At 37.9% G+C, this 17,487-nt stretch overlaps 1 protein-coding gene across 5 annotated transcripts in view; it reads left to right on the top strand.

Annotated features, from left to right (window-relative positions):
• The window catches only part of LOC138324745 (uncharacterized), a 123,928-nt gene that overhangs the window by 83,832 nt on the left and 22,609 nt on the right, over positions 1 to 17,487 (top strand). The window lies entirely within an intron of this gene.

Genomic DNA, 17,487 nt, shown 5'->3' on the forward strand with positions numbered 1-17,487 from the left:
AATATGCAGTGCAGAGTTATCTACAAAACAGCGCATTTTGACACATCTTCATAAAAAACATAATCTGAGTAAGTACATCGAAGACGTTACTATAGTGTGGCTCTAGACGGTATATTTGGATAAATCGCCCCAGAGAAGTCCAGTCTAGGTATTTTATATGAAGCTATGTAATCTTTTGTCTGATTGACCTGATCTTCGGTCTGTATAAGCTAAAAACAGCTTCTGGACCACCTGTTTGTCGTTTTTATTTATGGTCAAAACGGCCCCACTTTTATATAGGCAAGTAGGTAATGGATTGATACAACATCGTTACATACATTGATCTCATTACTATTAAAATTAAAGAAAGAAAGAAATGAAGTGTTTGCTGGTTATTCCTATATTTGTTTGTTAATTTACCTACATAATCATACGTTTCATTTATATAGTAATACATATATAACTTAAAGTTAGAAAATATATATGAAGAAGAAAGAAAATCTTCTTATTTATACTTTTTTGCGGTTTCATATATAACATTTAATTTTATGAATGGATTTTATTAAATCATACATAATCCAATACAATCAGCTTTACTGAAAAGCATAAAAGACATACATGTTTTGTGGTTTTCTTTCAAAGTATGCGACAATGTTGTATAAATCCATTACCTACTTGCCTATACAAAAGTGGGGCCGTTTTGACTTAAATTCTATAGATGGGCCTAAAATATACCATAAATCCTTGAGATGTGTATTTTAAGAGTGTATAAACAAAAGTAAATTTTACAATGAAAATCAAGGCAATGCTGATAATGGGGGATATCAGTAATGACATTTCCACACAATTTTTACGTTTAGTACGAGAAGGGAACATTGTGTAATGGATTATATAAAGTAACAATCTGTTTTGATTATGATAGGAACTGCAAAGATTAAAGAGATGAAACATTTAACTTAGTCAAGAGTGTGATTTTCTTAAATGTATGTATTCAGGTTAATATCAATTTCATATTTTTGATTAGAAGTATCTTTATCAGATTATTTTCTTTTTATACTTGCAGCTCCTGTGAGGAGAGAGAAGAAATTATATTTGGACAATACCGATATACCTGTTCCTCGCTCTACATCATACAGGTGGAAGAAACAACAAATTAAGGGACAATCGGTAGCACCTTCGAAAAAAAAAACTTTTTGAATGTGATGGAGGTAACCATAAAACTTACAAATTAGCTTTCAAAAAAGTTTAAGAACCTGGTAAACTTTAAATCATTTTAAAGTATTGCAAGAACAAAATCCTTGTTTTTATTAATCATATAAGCATGATGGTATATTTCCATATTTTATTGTATACATTAACTGTAAGTTTGTAACTGTGATGTCCAATACTAAAGTTTTGTTTGTAACTCGCTTGTTATGTGGAAATACTGATTGGAAAAACATTTGGTGGTGGGCGCCAAGAACCCTCTGCTATTTCTTGTATTGTGATATAATAAAAAAGTAAAAACAAATGAGAAATCTGATTACTGAAATTTAATATTCTGATTTAGGAACACCGACACACAGTCACTCAAGTCATTTACCAGAAACCAGCTCTCGTTATTCTCAATATGATCAGAGAAATGAAGGTAGGTTCAGAACAATTTTTTCCTCATCATTTGTGTATTAAACATGATGAAGAAAATATTATTCATTATGTGGTCTATGTCTGTCTGTGTTTGATATCCTTGCATACATATGATATGCCATGATTTAAAACTTTCACACCATACCATAACATGCATCCCACTATGAAGATCTACTCATGATTAAATGTTAATAATCATATTAATCATCCTTCAAAAGGTAAAGGGATAAAGATACTTGAGTCTGTCTTCAGTAAATAACTAGCTGATTGGCATAAATATAAAAAAAAAATCTTCTTTTTCTTTCAGGAAATTACTCGAAATCAAGCCATGAGTGTAACATCATTTCATCGAGAGAGATGGACATCTCAACACCTGACATATCTGAAAACAATGACTTGTCATTCCAGGCATCAGCAATCCAGCGATCAGGTACAGATGAGAATGAACCTGATGAAAGATACTTCCAGTCTGAAGTTAGCTCTTCTTCTGGAACCAAAAAAGTAACAATGCCAGATTACAATGATGATGACCATTCAGATATGAATGAAACAAATGAGTTAGATAGCAGTATTTCCATGGAAAACATCTTGTCAGACTATGAAACACCTGACTCAGATTGCACTTCATCTGACTCAGATGAAACTGTGTCTTCAAATTTTAGCCCATCCAACTCTAATACAGAATCTCTTTCTGCCTCTGGTGATAGTGACCAGGATTCCGTCTTTGAAAATTATGTTCAAGATGAAGAACGCATTGAACACACATGACTGACAAAGAGTTTCAGTCACTTTCTCTTCTGTCTTGTTTTTGACCCACTCAGGGGCCTGAGGAGGGGCGGGGGGACGAAAGGGTCAAATTGGCCACCCCCCTACCTGTGATTTCCTTTAAAAAATTTATAACTTATATAAACGACACACTTCTGCCTTCTTGAAACAAAAAGAAATGGATGTTGTATGGACTAGCATTGACATCCCTTTAATGCTAATGGTTTAGACATCCTCTTATAGGGGTAGGGGATTTAAAAAATTGTACAATGATGATTGGGGCCACCCCCCCCTGACCTCCAGGGGGCCCAATGTGGGGCGGATGCGGGCTCTGAGGGGGGCCTGAGGGGCGGGCTATTCTGTGGGCGGGGAGGGCCAAAATGGTGTCAATTCTTCAAATGGGCGGGTCTATTAGGCTTTTTCCATTTATAAACGACTTCTTCTCCTGAAATATGATGTCGAGGGGAATAGCATCCATATTGCAATAATGGTTAAGCATCGTCCTCTATAGGGTGGGGGATTCAAAATTGTACAATTGATGTGTCTGATCCCACGGGGCGGCGGCACCTGAGGGGCGGGAGGCCAAAAGGGGTGTGTCAATTGTGCTCTCACTTATTTCTAGTGAAATTATTAATAAGTATCTTACTTCCCTTACTTCTCTCTGAAACCAAGCATGGTATCGGGGTTTATGCACCCATTATGCATTCATTGGTATTAGCATCCTTATATCGGTGGGGGGACGTGTATTACCGCCACCCGTCCTTCCCCTCCCCCCCCCCCCCTTCCCCCCCCCCCCTTGTCACCCCCCCCCCCCCCCCCCATCCCCCGCTTGCGCGATGGATTTTTGAGAACCCTATTCCCTTTCCGCCGCGGGAAATTCAGGTACTTCAACCCCAAACACATCAAATTGTCACTCCACCTAACCCTCGGACCCCGGACCCCGCCCGGCATATCCGATCTAAGGTCCGCTCTTTGGCTCTATACTTCTTTGAACTAATGGACCTAAATCCTGGTCCCTGGGCCCCTTTTATACCTCCCATCGCCGAAGCTCTACTTCCCGCTGACCCACAAGGGCACGGGCCCCGAAGCCGCCGAATGAAAGGAGCGCGGGAGACAACGCCCAGGGAAACCGAGCGTAAAACAACGCGCACCAGCCCGCACCCGGCGGTTGGGGCACTAAGATTGCGGCAACACGCCCCGGGGAGGCCACTCACCTCCGGGCCATTCCTCCCCCCGTTCCCCATCCACACTCTCCCCCCTCCCGGCCCCGGCCACGTCCTCCTCCCCCCTCTCCCCACGTCTCTCCCCAAACCCTCCTTCTCGAGGTCGCTCCTTCAACCGATAGCCAGTCCACCCACCCCAACCCCCGGAGCCGTCGGGGCGGGACTCCGCGGGGGGTGGTGCCGGTTCTAGTTCTATTCGTCATCATTTCTCTATCATCTTGTTCCTGGAGGCGACCTTGAGGCGGGGGGCGGCGGGAGGGACGGTCATCAACAAAGTGGGGAGTGGTCATTTGGCTATTTCCATTTAAACGACTGTATTCTCTGAAACTGAAGGCATCGAGATGTCAGCAATCATAATTGCAATGGTAGTATTCGTTATAGGGTGGGGATTTAAAATTGCTACAAATGATTAGTTGGATGGACCCCGGGCTGAGGCCTGGAGGGGCGGGGTCACAAAAGGGGTCAATTTGGCTATTTCCATTTAAACAACTTTCTTCTCTGAAAACCTAAGCATGGGTATAGCACTCATAATGGCAATGGTAGCTTCTTTATTGGGTGGGGATTCAAAATTGTACAAATGATATGGGGCTGACCCCCGGGGGGCTGAAGGGGGTGGCTTGTCGTCAAATGGGGGCAATTGGCTATTGCCATAATATATAACCGACATCCTGCTCTGACCACTGAGCATGGGGAAGCGGCCTCCCCCCCTGCAATGGGAGTATCTTTATAGAGGTGGGATTCAAAATTTGTACAAATGTTGCTGGCTGACCCCCTTCTCCGGGGGCCTGTAGGGGCGGGGGTCCAAATCATCACCCCCAAATGAAGTCTCAAAATTTTGCTATATTCCATATTAATCGACTTCTTCTCCCTTGAAAACTAAGCTAATGAGATTAGAACTCATAATTGCAATAATGATGTCAGTAAGTCTTTATAGGTTGGGGATTCAAATATTGTACAAATGATGTGGGGCTGGAACCCCAGGCGGGGACTGAGGGGCGGGCGGTCGGGTGTTCCACAATAAACAAACGGGGGTCCAAAAAAGGCGGGTGGGCCACAATTTGGCTCTATTTCCCCAATATTAAAACGACTTCCCTTCTCCTGATATACTATTAGCATGGTTATATAGCACCCTCATAATGCATTGGAGGGGCATCTTTAATAGGTGGGGGGGATTCAAAATTGTGCAATAATGATGGGGCATTAGGCTGGATGACCCACAGGGGGGCCTTGAAGGGGCCGGCTGCCAGAGGGCGGGTCGCGGGTGGGGTCGCGAATATCAAGTGGCCAATTTGGCTATTTCCATTTTTAAACGAGCCATCTTCAGTCTCTGAATAAAATCTATAGCAACGGGGTTTATTCTATAGAACCCATAATACCAATCGGTAGTATCCCTTTCTGGATGGGGATTCATATATTGTTGCAAACATGGATAGGGGCTCTGACCCCCCGGGGGCCTGAGGGGCGGGGTCAAAAGTGGTCAATTTCCATATTAATGACTTTTTCCTCACACTTCATAATGCAAATGCAATTGTTACATTCTTATAGGGTTTGGATTCAAAAAATTTTGCAAATGATGGGGCTGACTCCCTGGGGGCCTCACATGAAGGGTGGGGGTCAAAAGGGGTCAATTTAGCTATTTCCATATTAAAACGACTTCTTCTCTGCAAACTAAGAATGGTAAGAGCACTTATAATGCAAATGGTAGCATCCTTATAGGGTTGGGATTTGAAATTGTACATAATGATAGGGCTGACCGCCGGGGCCTTAGACGGCAATAGATGCGAGGTCAAAAGGTCAATTAGGCTACTATTTTCATATCAATTACTTTGTCTCTGTAACCTATGTATTGGATAGGCTATTATTTGTATGGTATCAATAGCATCATTGTATGGTTGTGATTCAAAATTAACTTTGGGAGAGTCAATTTTGCTTATTTTTTCTAATTGTCAGAGTCTTGTGTTTAATTACTAACAAAAAAACCAGGTGAGCGATACAGGCCCTCTGGGCCTCTTGTTTGAGGAAATCAGTTATCTGTAAGTGCTAGTAACGACATTATTTGGAACTCTGAAAGAAAACTTTTCACAAAATCAAAAGAAATCGTGAATGACTTGGACTGGGAAATAAATGTTATCACATCATTGATAGCACTTCAACTAAAGGAATTTCACTTATTTGCATAATTGTGCAGCTCAAAGTTTTCCCAGAAGATGAAGTTGTGTTTCGTGTTGTCAATGTTGTGAAGGGCTTCGTTATAAAGGATCCTTAGGTAAAACCAGACGAGCAGATCAAGGCAGCCAAGATCAGAGTTTTGTGTTTGCAGATGTTACATAAGCAGTTAGCGGATCTACTTCAAACACCTGGTTAAATATCTAACAGTAAAACAATATATATTTAAATTTATTATTCTTCATTAAATTGGTCTGCAAAAGAAAAAATAGACGATCATCAGAAAGACTCCATATATATGACTGATTTCACCAAGAAAAGCTTTTAACAATCTGAGATACATTTTTTTGAAAAAAATACTCATAGCTTATAGAGTCTGAATCTTGAAATTAATAATCTTATATTATTTTGAATGTTAATTTTTATTCGATGGATACTAGGAAAATAATATAACAATCATATGCCTTGGGTTTCATTGGAAAGTGGTTCTTTTTCAGGATATGTCCTTAATATGGTTGGTCAGTCTATCAATTCCACATAGAGGTTCCTATCCTTTGCACTATAATATTGTATTTTGGAAAACAAAATGAGACAGCCATCCTGAGTGAAACTTCATAGTTGATGTTTAAAATTAATTTGGATAGTTAAAGTTTTAAAAACAATTTAAAACATGAATCAAGTGCTATTTAATTATCACATAAATGACCTTTTTTAGCCACCATCTTCAGATGGTGGGCTATTCAAATCACCTGTTGCATTGTCTGTCCGTCCTTGAACAGTTTTTGTTATAATTGCTATTTTCTCAGTACAGAAAGGATCTTTTCTTAAGTTTCTCAAAATTCACATGTGAGTTTCCCTTGGTACTTAGTTTTGAGAGTTGAATTCTGTTCTGGCTTTTTTTTTTCAGAAAGTTCTTCCTAGATTATTAAGAGGAAAAGTAGGAAAAAGATCAGTCTTACATAAAACCAATTGGATGATCTTTATTGGTTTTATGTAAGACTGATCTTTTTCCTACTTTTCCTCTTAATAATCAGATAACAAGGGGAACCCCCATATTAAATCTAGACAGATCTAAGAAGAACTTTCTGAAAAAATAGACAGAACAGAATTCAACTTTCATCTGGTTTCATTAAAATGTCATTATTTTAACGGTATTAATGGTAATATAAAATTTCTCTGATGTTAATTTCAATATATTTCACTGTTTACAGGGAATATGGGCAGATATTCAAGAAACCAAAAGGAATGCATATGAAAGATTTGAATTCTGGATCAAGCAATTTAACAGATATTTTAGATGGACATGAATAACAGAAAGTTGATTGAAAAACTGGTTTTTTAAAGGAGAAGTAACATCCTGACTGCCACTATTTAATACTGATGGAGTCAATTTGTATTCGTCCTCGAAAACTGAACTTTTGGCCTATATACTTGGATCTAAATGAACTTAGCCCTCCAAAAGGTTTTCAAGAGGAAAACATTCTTTTAGTAGGGATGTGGCAGGGGAAAGGAAAACCACCTTTTCATGTAAATATTTCAAAATTTTCAGTGATTACTATGATAACCCTTTATACATCGGGTGTAGAAAGTTTCTATTGACAATGTGAAAATTCTTGTTAAGCTTAACGAATAGTGTGTGGTGTTATGGACTTTACCAGCCAAGGCGGAGTTGCTCCAACATGTCCTACTTCAATGGTCAATATCTTGTATTTCATGTGAAGAAGATGGGAAAAATGTTAAACAAGGTAAAGGAAATGCTAAGTGCTTGCCATATAAAATTCAAGGAAACAGAAGCATGCAAAGAATGCATATGAATTAGTTCTTGAAAACATGAGGAGTGGCTGTCCAAATAACCGTTCCTAAAGGATTTAAGGGAGAAAGTGGGCTCTCTTATCTAACAGATTTTGATTCTTGTGCAGGGAATCGTCCCGGACTACATGCCATGGAGTCTGTTTAGGTGTCACCAAAGCAATCATGTGCAAATGGTTCTCCCCTAAAGAGAAATCTAAGGAATACTTCATAGGTGATCACATAGACAGGCCTCAAAGTAGCACTTGGGAATGACTAGCCAATTGGCGAGTGACCTCTAAATTTTACTCGCCAAATGTTGTCAAGAGAAAATTTATAAGATTCATATATTGATTTGATGTGTTAAGAGCTTTATTGGAGACACCTTACACTATTGAGCAAGCAGATACACATGTACAAGTATTAAAAACATGAAAAACATAATTTTGTGTTGGTCAAAACTCTTTTTATTCAACAACTGCAATGTCCCACTAAACAGCCTCTGTACTTCAGCTTCCTTTTTGTTTTTAAACCATTTTTCAATCTGTTTTAAATTTTATATACGGTAATATAAGTAATTTATATATAAATGTATAGTAATTATCAATATATATCTCAAATTTATTCAGTTACTAATTCATATCGCGCCGATTAGGGTTATTATATTTTATTTAAAATTGAATAAATTGGGCCTAATATCTCAGGCAGTAATGTACAAGCTTCCAAGAGTCCGTTTTTCGTTGCATATGTCTACCAGCGGCTTGGAATTTAGTTGTGGCTTGGCGATTCTATACATGTATGCATTGACGAACTTTATGTGCATATCTTGCAATGTTTTTTGCAACACATTGTTTGCGTTGTTTGAAAGTTGTGTCCGACTGTACTTTCGTTTGAACTTGAAGCGATAACAATATCATGAATGTCTTACTGTCTTTCTGTGTCACACAAGCGTCTGTCTCTTTCGTAACAATCAGTAGTTGGACACAAAGTCTGTTTTGCCGGCCATCGATCAATTAATAACCTGTTTACACATCTTTCAGAACATCGTACCTTCGTCATGTCTTGGCCACAACATTCGTTCAGCCATGTCGAAGCGTTTGCTTCCTGTTGATGTATTGGCTTCAGTCCCTTTTTTCACATGAATCCAGAGTCAAAACTGCCATTGTTCTCTGTTTTGTTTTGACTTTTTAAAGCCAAAACAAGTCAGGGGGATTTGCCCCGGCCTTTTTGCCGCCATATTGCTACTGATACATGAGGTAGGGTCATCAAGACGCTTTAAAGCAGGCAGTGATTATGCTTTTAAGCGCTTTTCTTACACAGATTAGATATGTGTAACTATTTAAAAGAACCGAACACATAAAATAAATCCGGAAATATTAAGGAATTTTTTACTCGCCGTTTGGCGATACATTGTTATTTTTAACTCGCCTTTGGGAATATTTACTCGCATATGCGAGTAAATTTCTCTCTCAACTTTGAGGCCTGATAGAGGAGGTTTCTACAAGGATGCAATTTTTAAAACTTGTATTGGAAAGACTTCCCAGAAATCTTGAAAAAAAACTATCAAAGTTTTTAAAGCCACTGAATTCCAAACCTGGGGGGGCTTTTTTGTTGTATTATGCATTTCCTTGTGTAGAGGACTTCCTAAAGGATGAGTATCTTGAAAACATTCTCATATCTTTCTGAAGGGATCACATTCTCCTTGGAGATGATATATCCTCAAGAATCATTGATCATGGCCAGAGATCTATTAGATCAGTTCTATGCATCATTTTCAGCGGCCGCTCTACGAGGGGATGGATCTTGCGGTTCTGAACATTCACAATATGGGTTGCACTTATGTGACTATGTAAAACTTTGGGGGGGCCCGTTTGGTGTTGGAGCTGTTTTCCTTTTCGGAGGACTTTTAATGCAATGCTTCTCAATTCAATTCTGGTACAGGTGTTGTGTTGAAGCAGGTTATGCGGGATTTCGTCAGTCTCAGATGTGCATTTGAAGGAGGAGGACTTCAGCTTAAAAAGGATGATGGCTGGATAAATCAGCCACAGAGCAGCCAATTGTGATGTAGCTGGGGCCATGCAGCCTTTATATCAGAATGAATTAGAAGATTCTGTGAAAATGCAATTGTCTCGGGAAAATATCCTGGAAGAAATGGCACTGAAGAAAGTGAACAGGATTGTTGTAAACAGAAAGCGCTTTTACTCGGAGCAGTACATGCGCATGCAAAAGAGAATATGTACGGTCGTGTTGCATGGAAATCATGAAATTGCAAAAATTAAATTACTTTATCTTATGTGAAAACAAGGGGTTGGTGTACGCAGTTCTTGAACATTTCCAAAAAGTTCCGCCATCAATGATAGAAGGAGCAAGAATGGCAAATCACTATTCGGTTGTTAGCAATACACATGATCTTTTGTTGATAAATGTTGACAGTCTCAAGGAAGTGGTGGTGTATTTAGATGTAAACACTAGAAATGGTGTTGGAAAACAGTATGTCATACAGATGCCTAATCAGTACGGCCATGCAGTATTCAAGTGACTGGTTAATTACATGTTTATAACTTTGCATGTATGTACCTATGGGAAACTGTATTACTAGTGTATTATGTAAAAATTTTGCTCAGAGGTGTTTGTGGTATGGGGTTATCTCGGACTGTAATTTAAATGTGACAAATACTCCCCAAGTTTAATTTTCAACCCATGTTTCTCAAACTTGGTTAGCTGAATCCCCATGACATGACCATGAACTAGTGTATATCCTTTAAAGTTTTGGTTTTGTTTAAAATGTTGATTTTGTAGAGATTTCCAACAATTTTTGATGGACCTTGAATTACTTGGTAGGCTTAATCAGTACACATGAGTTTTGTCTCCCTGAATTGCAGATTGATGCAAAGTTATTGGGATACATTTTTAAATGTAAAATGCTAATTTTGTCCAGAGATCTCTTATAATTAGTTTTCTAACTTGAACATTGCTTACTCAACAATTTCCTTAATGTGTTTGTGAAATTGTATATATTCTCAGGGCGAAGTTCCCTTGATTTACCATAAATTTAAAAAAAGCCTGTAAAAGTGTAACATTCTTTAACTTTGTGATTTTTTTATTAAGAAGTTTTTCAGGAACTTTTTACCTTAGAGGTCAACAGGGACTTCAAATCTTTAACACCACTTGTAATGTTCTATTTTCATGTTTTTGGGAATCTTATATGATTATAGTTAATTATAAAGAGCTTTTTATTATAAGAATACATGGTGTTCTGAAGCTGTTCTAGATCTCTTCCATAAAAACTTTTAGGAACAGTTATAGAACATTTCTAGAATATTGCAAATTCTAAAACAGATCCAGAACTATTCCAGAACATATGCAGAATAATATTAGTTCTGAAACTGTTCTAGAACTGTTCTACAAAAATGTACATGGAACAATTCAAGAACTTTTGAAGAACATGTCAAGTTCTGAAACTGACACAGAACTGTTCCAGAACATATGGAGAACAAATGATGTTTTGAAATTGTTCTAGAACTGTTCCACAAAATGTTCTAGAACATTTGTAGAACCAGAGTTCTGGAACTTCCCATTGGATCAGTTACAGAACAGATCTAGAACTATCTAGAACAGTTCTAGAACTATTCTAGACTCCAGAACGAAGTTTCACAGGGTCACGCCTTGTCCTGATTTTGCAAATATTTCTAGTTTTCTTTTAGATGGTTTAGGAAAGCTACTGGTCAACAGTTTTCTCGATATTTATAGTTTTATGCATAAAGAGGGTTAGGGAAAGCTACCGGTCAAGAGTTTCCTGTATATTAAACTTATCAATGGGGTCAATATTTATGATTTTGTGTCTCTAGCACATATCTATCTGATTTAAATATAGGGTTTATTTGTTTAATATCCTATTTCCCTGAGCCAAGAGTCAATTAAGGACATGCCAGATTTATGAGGTGGAGGGACGTCAGAGTACCTGGAGAAAGAACCACTGGCCAGTACCAGACAACTGCTTCAGTTGGACTAGTGTAGTGGAATTGAGCCAATTTTATCAAAACCTTGTGGTCTGGTGGCTATATTCTACTAAGGAGGTCTGGTATAGGATTGAATGGACACAGGTCTGGGTGTGAAATGGCTGTATTGTCCCTGATGACAGAGTAGAGAGGGTATCATCACAAAGCTTCCAAACCACATAAATACAGGCTGATCTTTGTGGTTACTTATCACTGGGGTTCACGGTAAACCACACACAAAGTGCCGCCTTTATTGGTGAATTAAGATGCCCTCCCTGACAAGACATGCTCTAATGCCCGTGATTTATTTGTATGGTACTGCACTGAACCCTGCCTTACGTCATGTTACACAAACAAAACAGGAAGGGGAATTTAACGTATTAATTTTCATGTAAAGCAGAAGCCAAACAATAGTGTGACGTGTGATGAGAGTAAACTTTTGAGTGCCAATCAACACATTAATGACAGTAAAACTTGGTTTGTAGTACAATTCTGTATTTCGTACCCATTTCCACTGGTTATTGTTTATGATGTTAAAATGTGTTGAAAATCAACATTGATTACATGCCATGCTATAGCATATAAGTATTAGGCTGCACTTTGAAGCTATCATCTACTCAAGTTCACTTTCTAAGTATGGTATCTGTTATTGTAAAGAAGCTTTCAGTGACTAACCCTTTAATTTAATTCGCTGGCTGAAAAACAATAGATGTGACTTGTAGGAATGTAAAACTTGGTTTGTAGTTCACTGTATTTTCGTACCATTTCCATGGTTATTGTGTGTTTGACCATATGGTAAAATTGTTGAAAATCATTGATAACAGTGATAGGCACTATAAGATATCAGTTTGGCCACTAATGCATTTGAAGCTTCCATTACATTCACCTGACAAAATTGTGTTATTGTGGTTAAAATTGATAATAAATTTGCAAGTTGCGGCAGAAAATTCCTGTTGAAAATTAGTGCTTGTTATAGACGTGCATTAAACCAAAACAACCATGGCGAAAGTCCACGTATAAATAACAATATCATACATACTGAAAATGATGGCTAAAACTACTCAGGAAAACCAAGATGTAGGCTAGATATAATGTTTTAGTTCACTGTGACCATGTCTGTGATCATTGAATCATTTAAGTTCCTTACACTGCACCTGACAAGTGAGTGGGTTACCCATTATACCTGCATGATCACAGTCGTTAGCACAGGTAGCAGATACACCTGTATCAGACCGTTTCACTGGTGATCAGCCCATGGTAGTGGATGATAGATCAAGTAACAGTCAGATCAGGTCAAACCACAAGTATGGAATCCTTACACCTGTCTAACCACAAACACCCTCTTATCAGACAGCAGATCACTCATACCCTAACTGTGTGTAAACACTGGCTGCTACTGGTCAGAGAAGAGACTTTGGCCACATCTGGTCAGATGATAAACTTTGGCCTTTTCTCCTCCAGAAATGAGCAAGTGCTACAGCCACTTTGGCCACTATTGGTCAAGGAACAGATTTTGTCATTACTGGTCAGGTACTAGAGTTTGACCATAACTGGTCAGATATCAGACATTGGCCACTACTAGTCAGATATCAGACTTTGGCCACTACTGGTCAGATATCAGACATTGGCCACCAATAGTCAGATATCTGACTTTGGCCATTACTGGTCAGATATCAGACATTGGCCACTAATAGTCAGATATCTGACTTTGGCCACTACTGGTCAGATATCAGACTTTGGCCACTACTGCTCAGATATCAGACTTTGGCCACTACTGGTCAGATATCAGACTTTGGCCACTACTGCTCAGATATCAGACTTTGGCCACTACTGGTCAGATATCAGACTTTGGCCACTACTGGTCAGATATCAGACTTTGGCCACTACTGCTCAGATATCAGACTTTGGCCACTAATAGTCACATATCAGACTTTGGCCACTACTGGTCAGATATCAGACTTTGGCCACTACTGGTCAGATATCAGACTTTGGCCACTACTGGTCAGATATCAGACTTTGGCCATTACTGGTCAGATATCAGACTTTGGCCACTACTGCTCAGATATCAGACTTTGGCCACTACTGGTCAGATATCAGACTTTGGCCACTACTGGTCAGATATCAGACTTTGGCCACTACTGGTCAGATATCAGACTTTGGCCACTATTCATTAGTTATTATTCTTTACAGATGCACTATACTGACAGTATTGATATGTTAAGTAACAAGAAGCATTCCAATGTTTGAAAAATGCTGTTTATCAAACAAACAAACATGTAACAAAAATCTATTGATAGCTTTTAGCTGAAGGTTTCAATTTAAGCAATGCCTTGGATTACAACATTTTCTTTTTTCTACAGCAAGAGCCATCTGTCTTATACTGCAAGGTATCAATATTATCACATATCCTGGTCAAACCAAAATCATCAACTGGATAATAGGGGGCCAAGAAAGAGTAGAGAAGAGTTTAAAAGGCCATCACTGAAAGCTGTAAATGATCAGGTTTAGCCGTGTATCAAATGACTGTTAATGTGTCACTACATTATACATTAATAATCCCAATTAGCAGGTAATCGTTCTCCTGGTACCCAACCTCGGCCTCCGCTTTGATCGTGGTCATGAATTGTTAAGCGTTGTTCATTACCATATGAAGCCAATATTTTCCAGAAGGACAGTCCAACGCTAATACCTAGATACCAGGGACAGCGTTAGTCATACTGTTTGTTTAATTGCTTATTTACATGCACACCTGACAATGTCTGTTGTGCCTATCTCCCGGCTAACACTGACCACAGCATGTACTGTAAACATCCAATTCTAGAGCTAAATCAATTTTTACCAACTGAATTAGAACAATTTACGTTCTTTACGTTCTCATTAACAGCTGTATTAACAACTTACAGAGTACTTAATTTTGACAAAGTCATTTAAAACATGTTCAAAAGAATTTCAGGATTGATGACATAATCCAACTAGGAAACATTAACCATGCAGTGATATTATTTTGAAAAGAATTGCTGATAAGCTATTCTTGTGATTCATTGAAGTGTCATCCAGTTTCCTCAGTAGACAGTCTCAAGGCATAATACAGATTGTTTACTGTTTAAATTTCACTGATGTGCATGACAAGGTCAGCATGATGATGATAAGGAGGTTAAAGGTATGATGAGGTTAAAGGTCAGGTATGATGAGGTTAAAGGTCAGATATGATGAGGTGAAAGGTCAGGTCTCACATTGTTGTTACATTGCATCATAAGGGGCACTAAAGTTACAATGTCAAACCCACAATTAACGTGCTACGCTAACTATGAATGGTGGTATTCATGGCTAATATATCTTAACAACCTTCAGCCAAGATTTATGTTTTCAAGTCTGACTGGCTGGACATTCTTAGCTAGTTATGTCACAGTCCCAATAATTCCAGCTTTGTTTACAAACACAGAGACATTCAGGAGTATACATATTTAATACATGTACACCCTTACACCAAACATCACTTCGCCAGAGTGAAATCAGGGTCTTATCAAATGTGGCGTAGTGACCTTTAAATCGGTAGACAAAATGTGAAAGTTATGTTACAATGAACTGCAGGCTTGGTAAAGTCAAGTCCCCAGTCTTATGAGTCATGACTCATGCATTGTGACTTTGTTCCAAGAAAGAAAAAAGAAAAAAAAGGAAAAATGATCTGCTGAGATGGTGAACATGTCAGGAATAGGTCATGTAATTGATAAGTATGTTTGTTACACACGTAAATAGTCCCCAAATATCCTGTAGCCAGTAATAAACTGTAAACAATACACAGCTCATTTGCGTCTTGATGAAATAAACATTTGATTATTTTGGGATTAAGATACAGGACGTATGAGTCACTCTGGCCTCAGTCCCTCATAGTGATGGGGCCAGCAGGGCTATATCAAATTGATTAATTTCATTATAATTTACAGTTTGATGATATTTCCGTTTGATGCAAAAATCATTTTTTATAGAATATTATATTTCCTTAGATGTACTACAAAATAAAATTGATAAAAAGATATTTCTACACACAAACAAGCTAAAACAGGAAATGGAATTATTTGTAGGAGATAACAAATGTTTTAAATTCAATTTTTGTGTCTTAGGTCTGATCAGATTTACTAATCAACTTATTTAACTTGATATTAGATTCCTCTAAACACTCCAGGAAACTTCTCATTCCCTCTAAGAAGTTTATTTGATACAGAAATGACTCATTGTCAACGAAAATAGAACAAAAGACACGCAGTAATGTATTGCCATAATGACAGCTCTAATTTATAGAACGGATTTATTCATAAAATTCATGAAGCAAGAATTCAATAAAAACAAACACAGGAAATGAAAATCCTTCTTGGACATTTTTCAAATTGTAAATAAGACCTAAATTAAATAAATATGTTTTTTCTTTTATGCTGAAACATAATTTTGCAAATATTTTTGAAGCTATATACATATATATTTGGCTCTATTTTGGAATGGTTAAAATATCAAAGGAAAGACATTTGTATCTTTCTTTGTTTTGAATTTAGGAAAGAGACCAAGCGACGTTGTCGATATATAGCCTTCAAGGTTTCCGCCCTTAGTTTGGCTGCGATTTGATGGCCTACTAAGATAAAGGAACCACCAGTTGATGAAGCCTATGGAAATGCCTGTTACCATATAGTACAGCATGCAATCAAAATGAAATTTTAAAGAAACCTTATACAAAAAAAAAACGCTTATGTTATCAGGCGAGTTATTACAAAAACACCCTAGCATTAGATGAACACATGATAGTGACGGGCTGACATGGTTTTTTTTATATGCCAAAACATAACAGGAGAAAAGCTAGGGCTGAAAGTGATGTAAAGCTCTATGATAAATTCTTGAGATGACTTTGCAAGGAGAGGAAGATTATCCAATGTTGCTTGCAACTGATGTTATGTTCTTGTGATATGCCATCATAACCTTGCATCATCACAACGCACCATACCCGATACCTTCTGGTGCGCTATGAAATACTAACATCACATGATGACAAAAATCTCTCCCAGTTTTATAAACTGGTAAGTTAAATATAGGTACAACTTTATATACCTTGGATATATATCGGCCTGCTTCTGCATCTGATCACAGCAAGTTACTGTAAATAAGAACCAAGGCAGAACCAGCATGTCAGATGTAGCTCTAGTGCATGGCGTTATTAGCCTCAGAATCTTCTTTACCCCAGGCTCTGATGGAGACCTGTAATCTAAATACTACTGCATCTTAAGTCACAGTATCATCTTTGGAACAAGGCTTGCTTTCTTTGAACAGCCAGGATCATTAAGTGGCTGCATGATGTATGTCATCCAGAGCAATTAGGATGAAATACAGTATCTTGTTGGAGGATAACCACAGTAGCATAGACCAGTGCATTTCTCAGCCATGATAAGTAATGAAATAAAGCCAAAAAAATCTTTATTAATTGTTTAGGACTTGAACAAATTACATTTTTCCTGGTTCAGCATGTAGATTCTTCATCAGAAAGCTAGAAATATGCTTCAGTTCAAATAAATCTTGATGAAAAAACAGAAAACAAAATAAAAATACTTTGTAAGAATCTAACAGTATAAGACAGGGAATTTCTGAGAAGATTCCTATCAAGGAAATTTTCAAAGTGCTTTGAATTATTTTCCTGACTGCCAGCCTTATTACAAACTGCCTGAGAAGCATGTAGTAAAGGACATTGCTGATGTCATGTAGAGAGCATACTACTATCAGGTGCAAAACGAAGGCATCATGCAGTATATTAAATGTTTAAGTAAAATCCTTAGCAACAGTCTCTAGGGATGTAGGAAGGATTATGTCATGTGACAGTTGGTGATTCTGCAAAGTCAAGGCCATATAGTGTATATCATATCAGATACATATCTCATGCAGCAATGCTGGCAGGTCATTTCCTG

The sequence above is a fragment of the Argopecten irradians genome, chromosome 1 (genome assembly GCF_041381155.1).
Source record: "Argopecten irradians isolate NY chromosome 1, Ai_NY, whole genome shotgun sequence".
In the NCBI taxonomy this organism is placed as follows: Eukaryota; Metazoa; Mollusca; class Bivalvia; order Pectinida; family Pectinidae; genus Argopecten; species Argopecten irradians.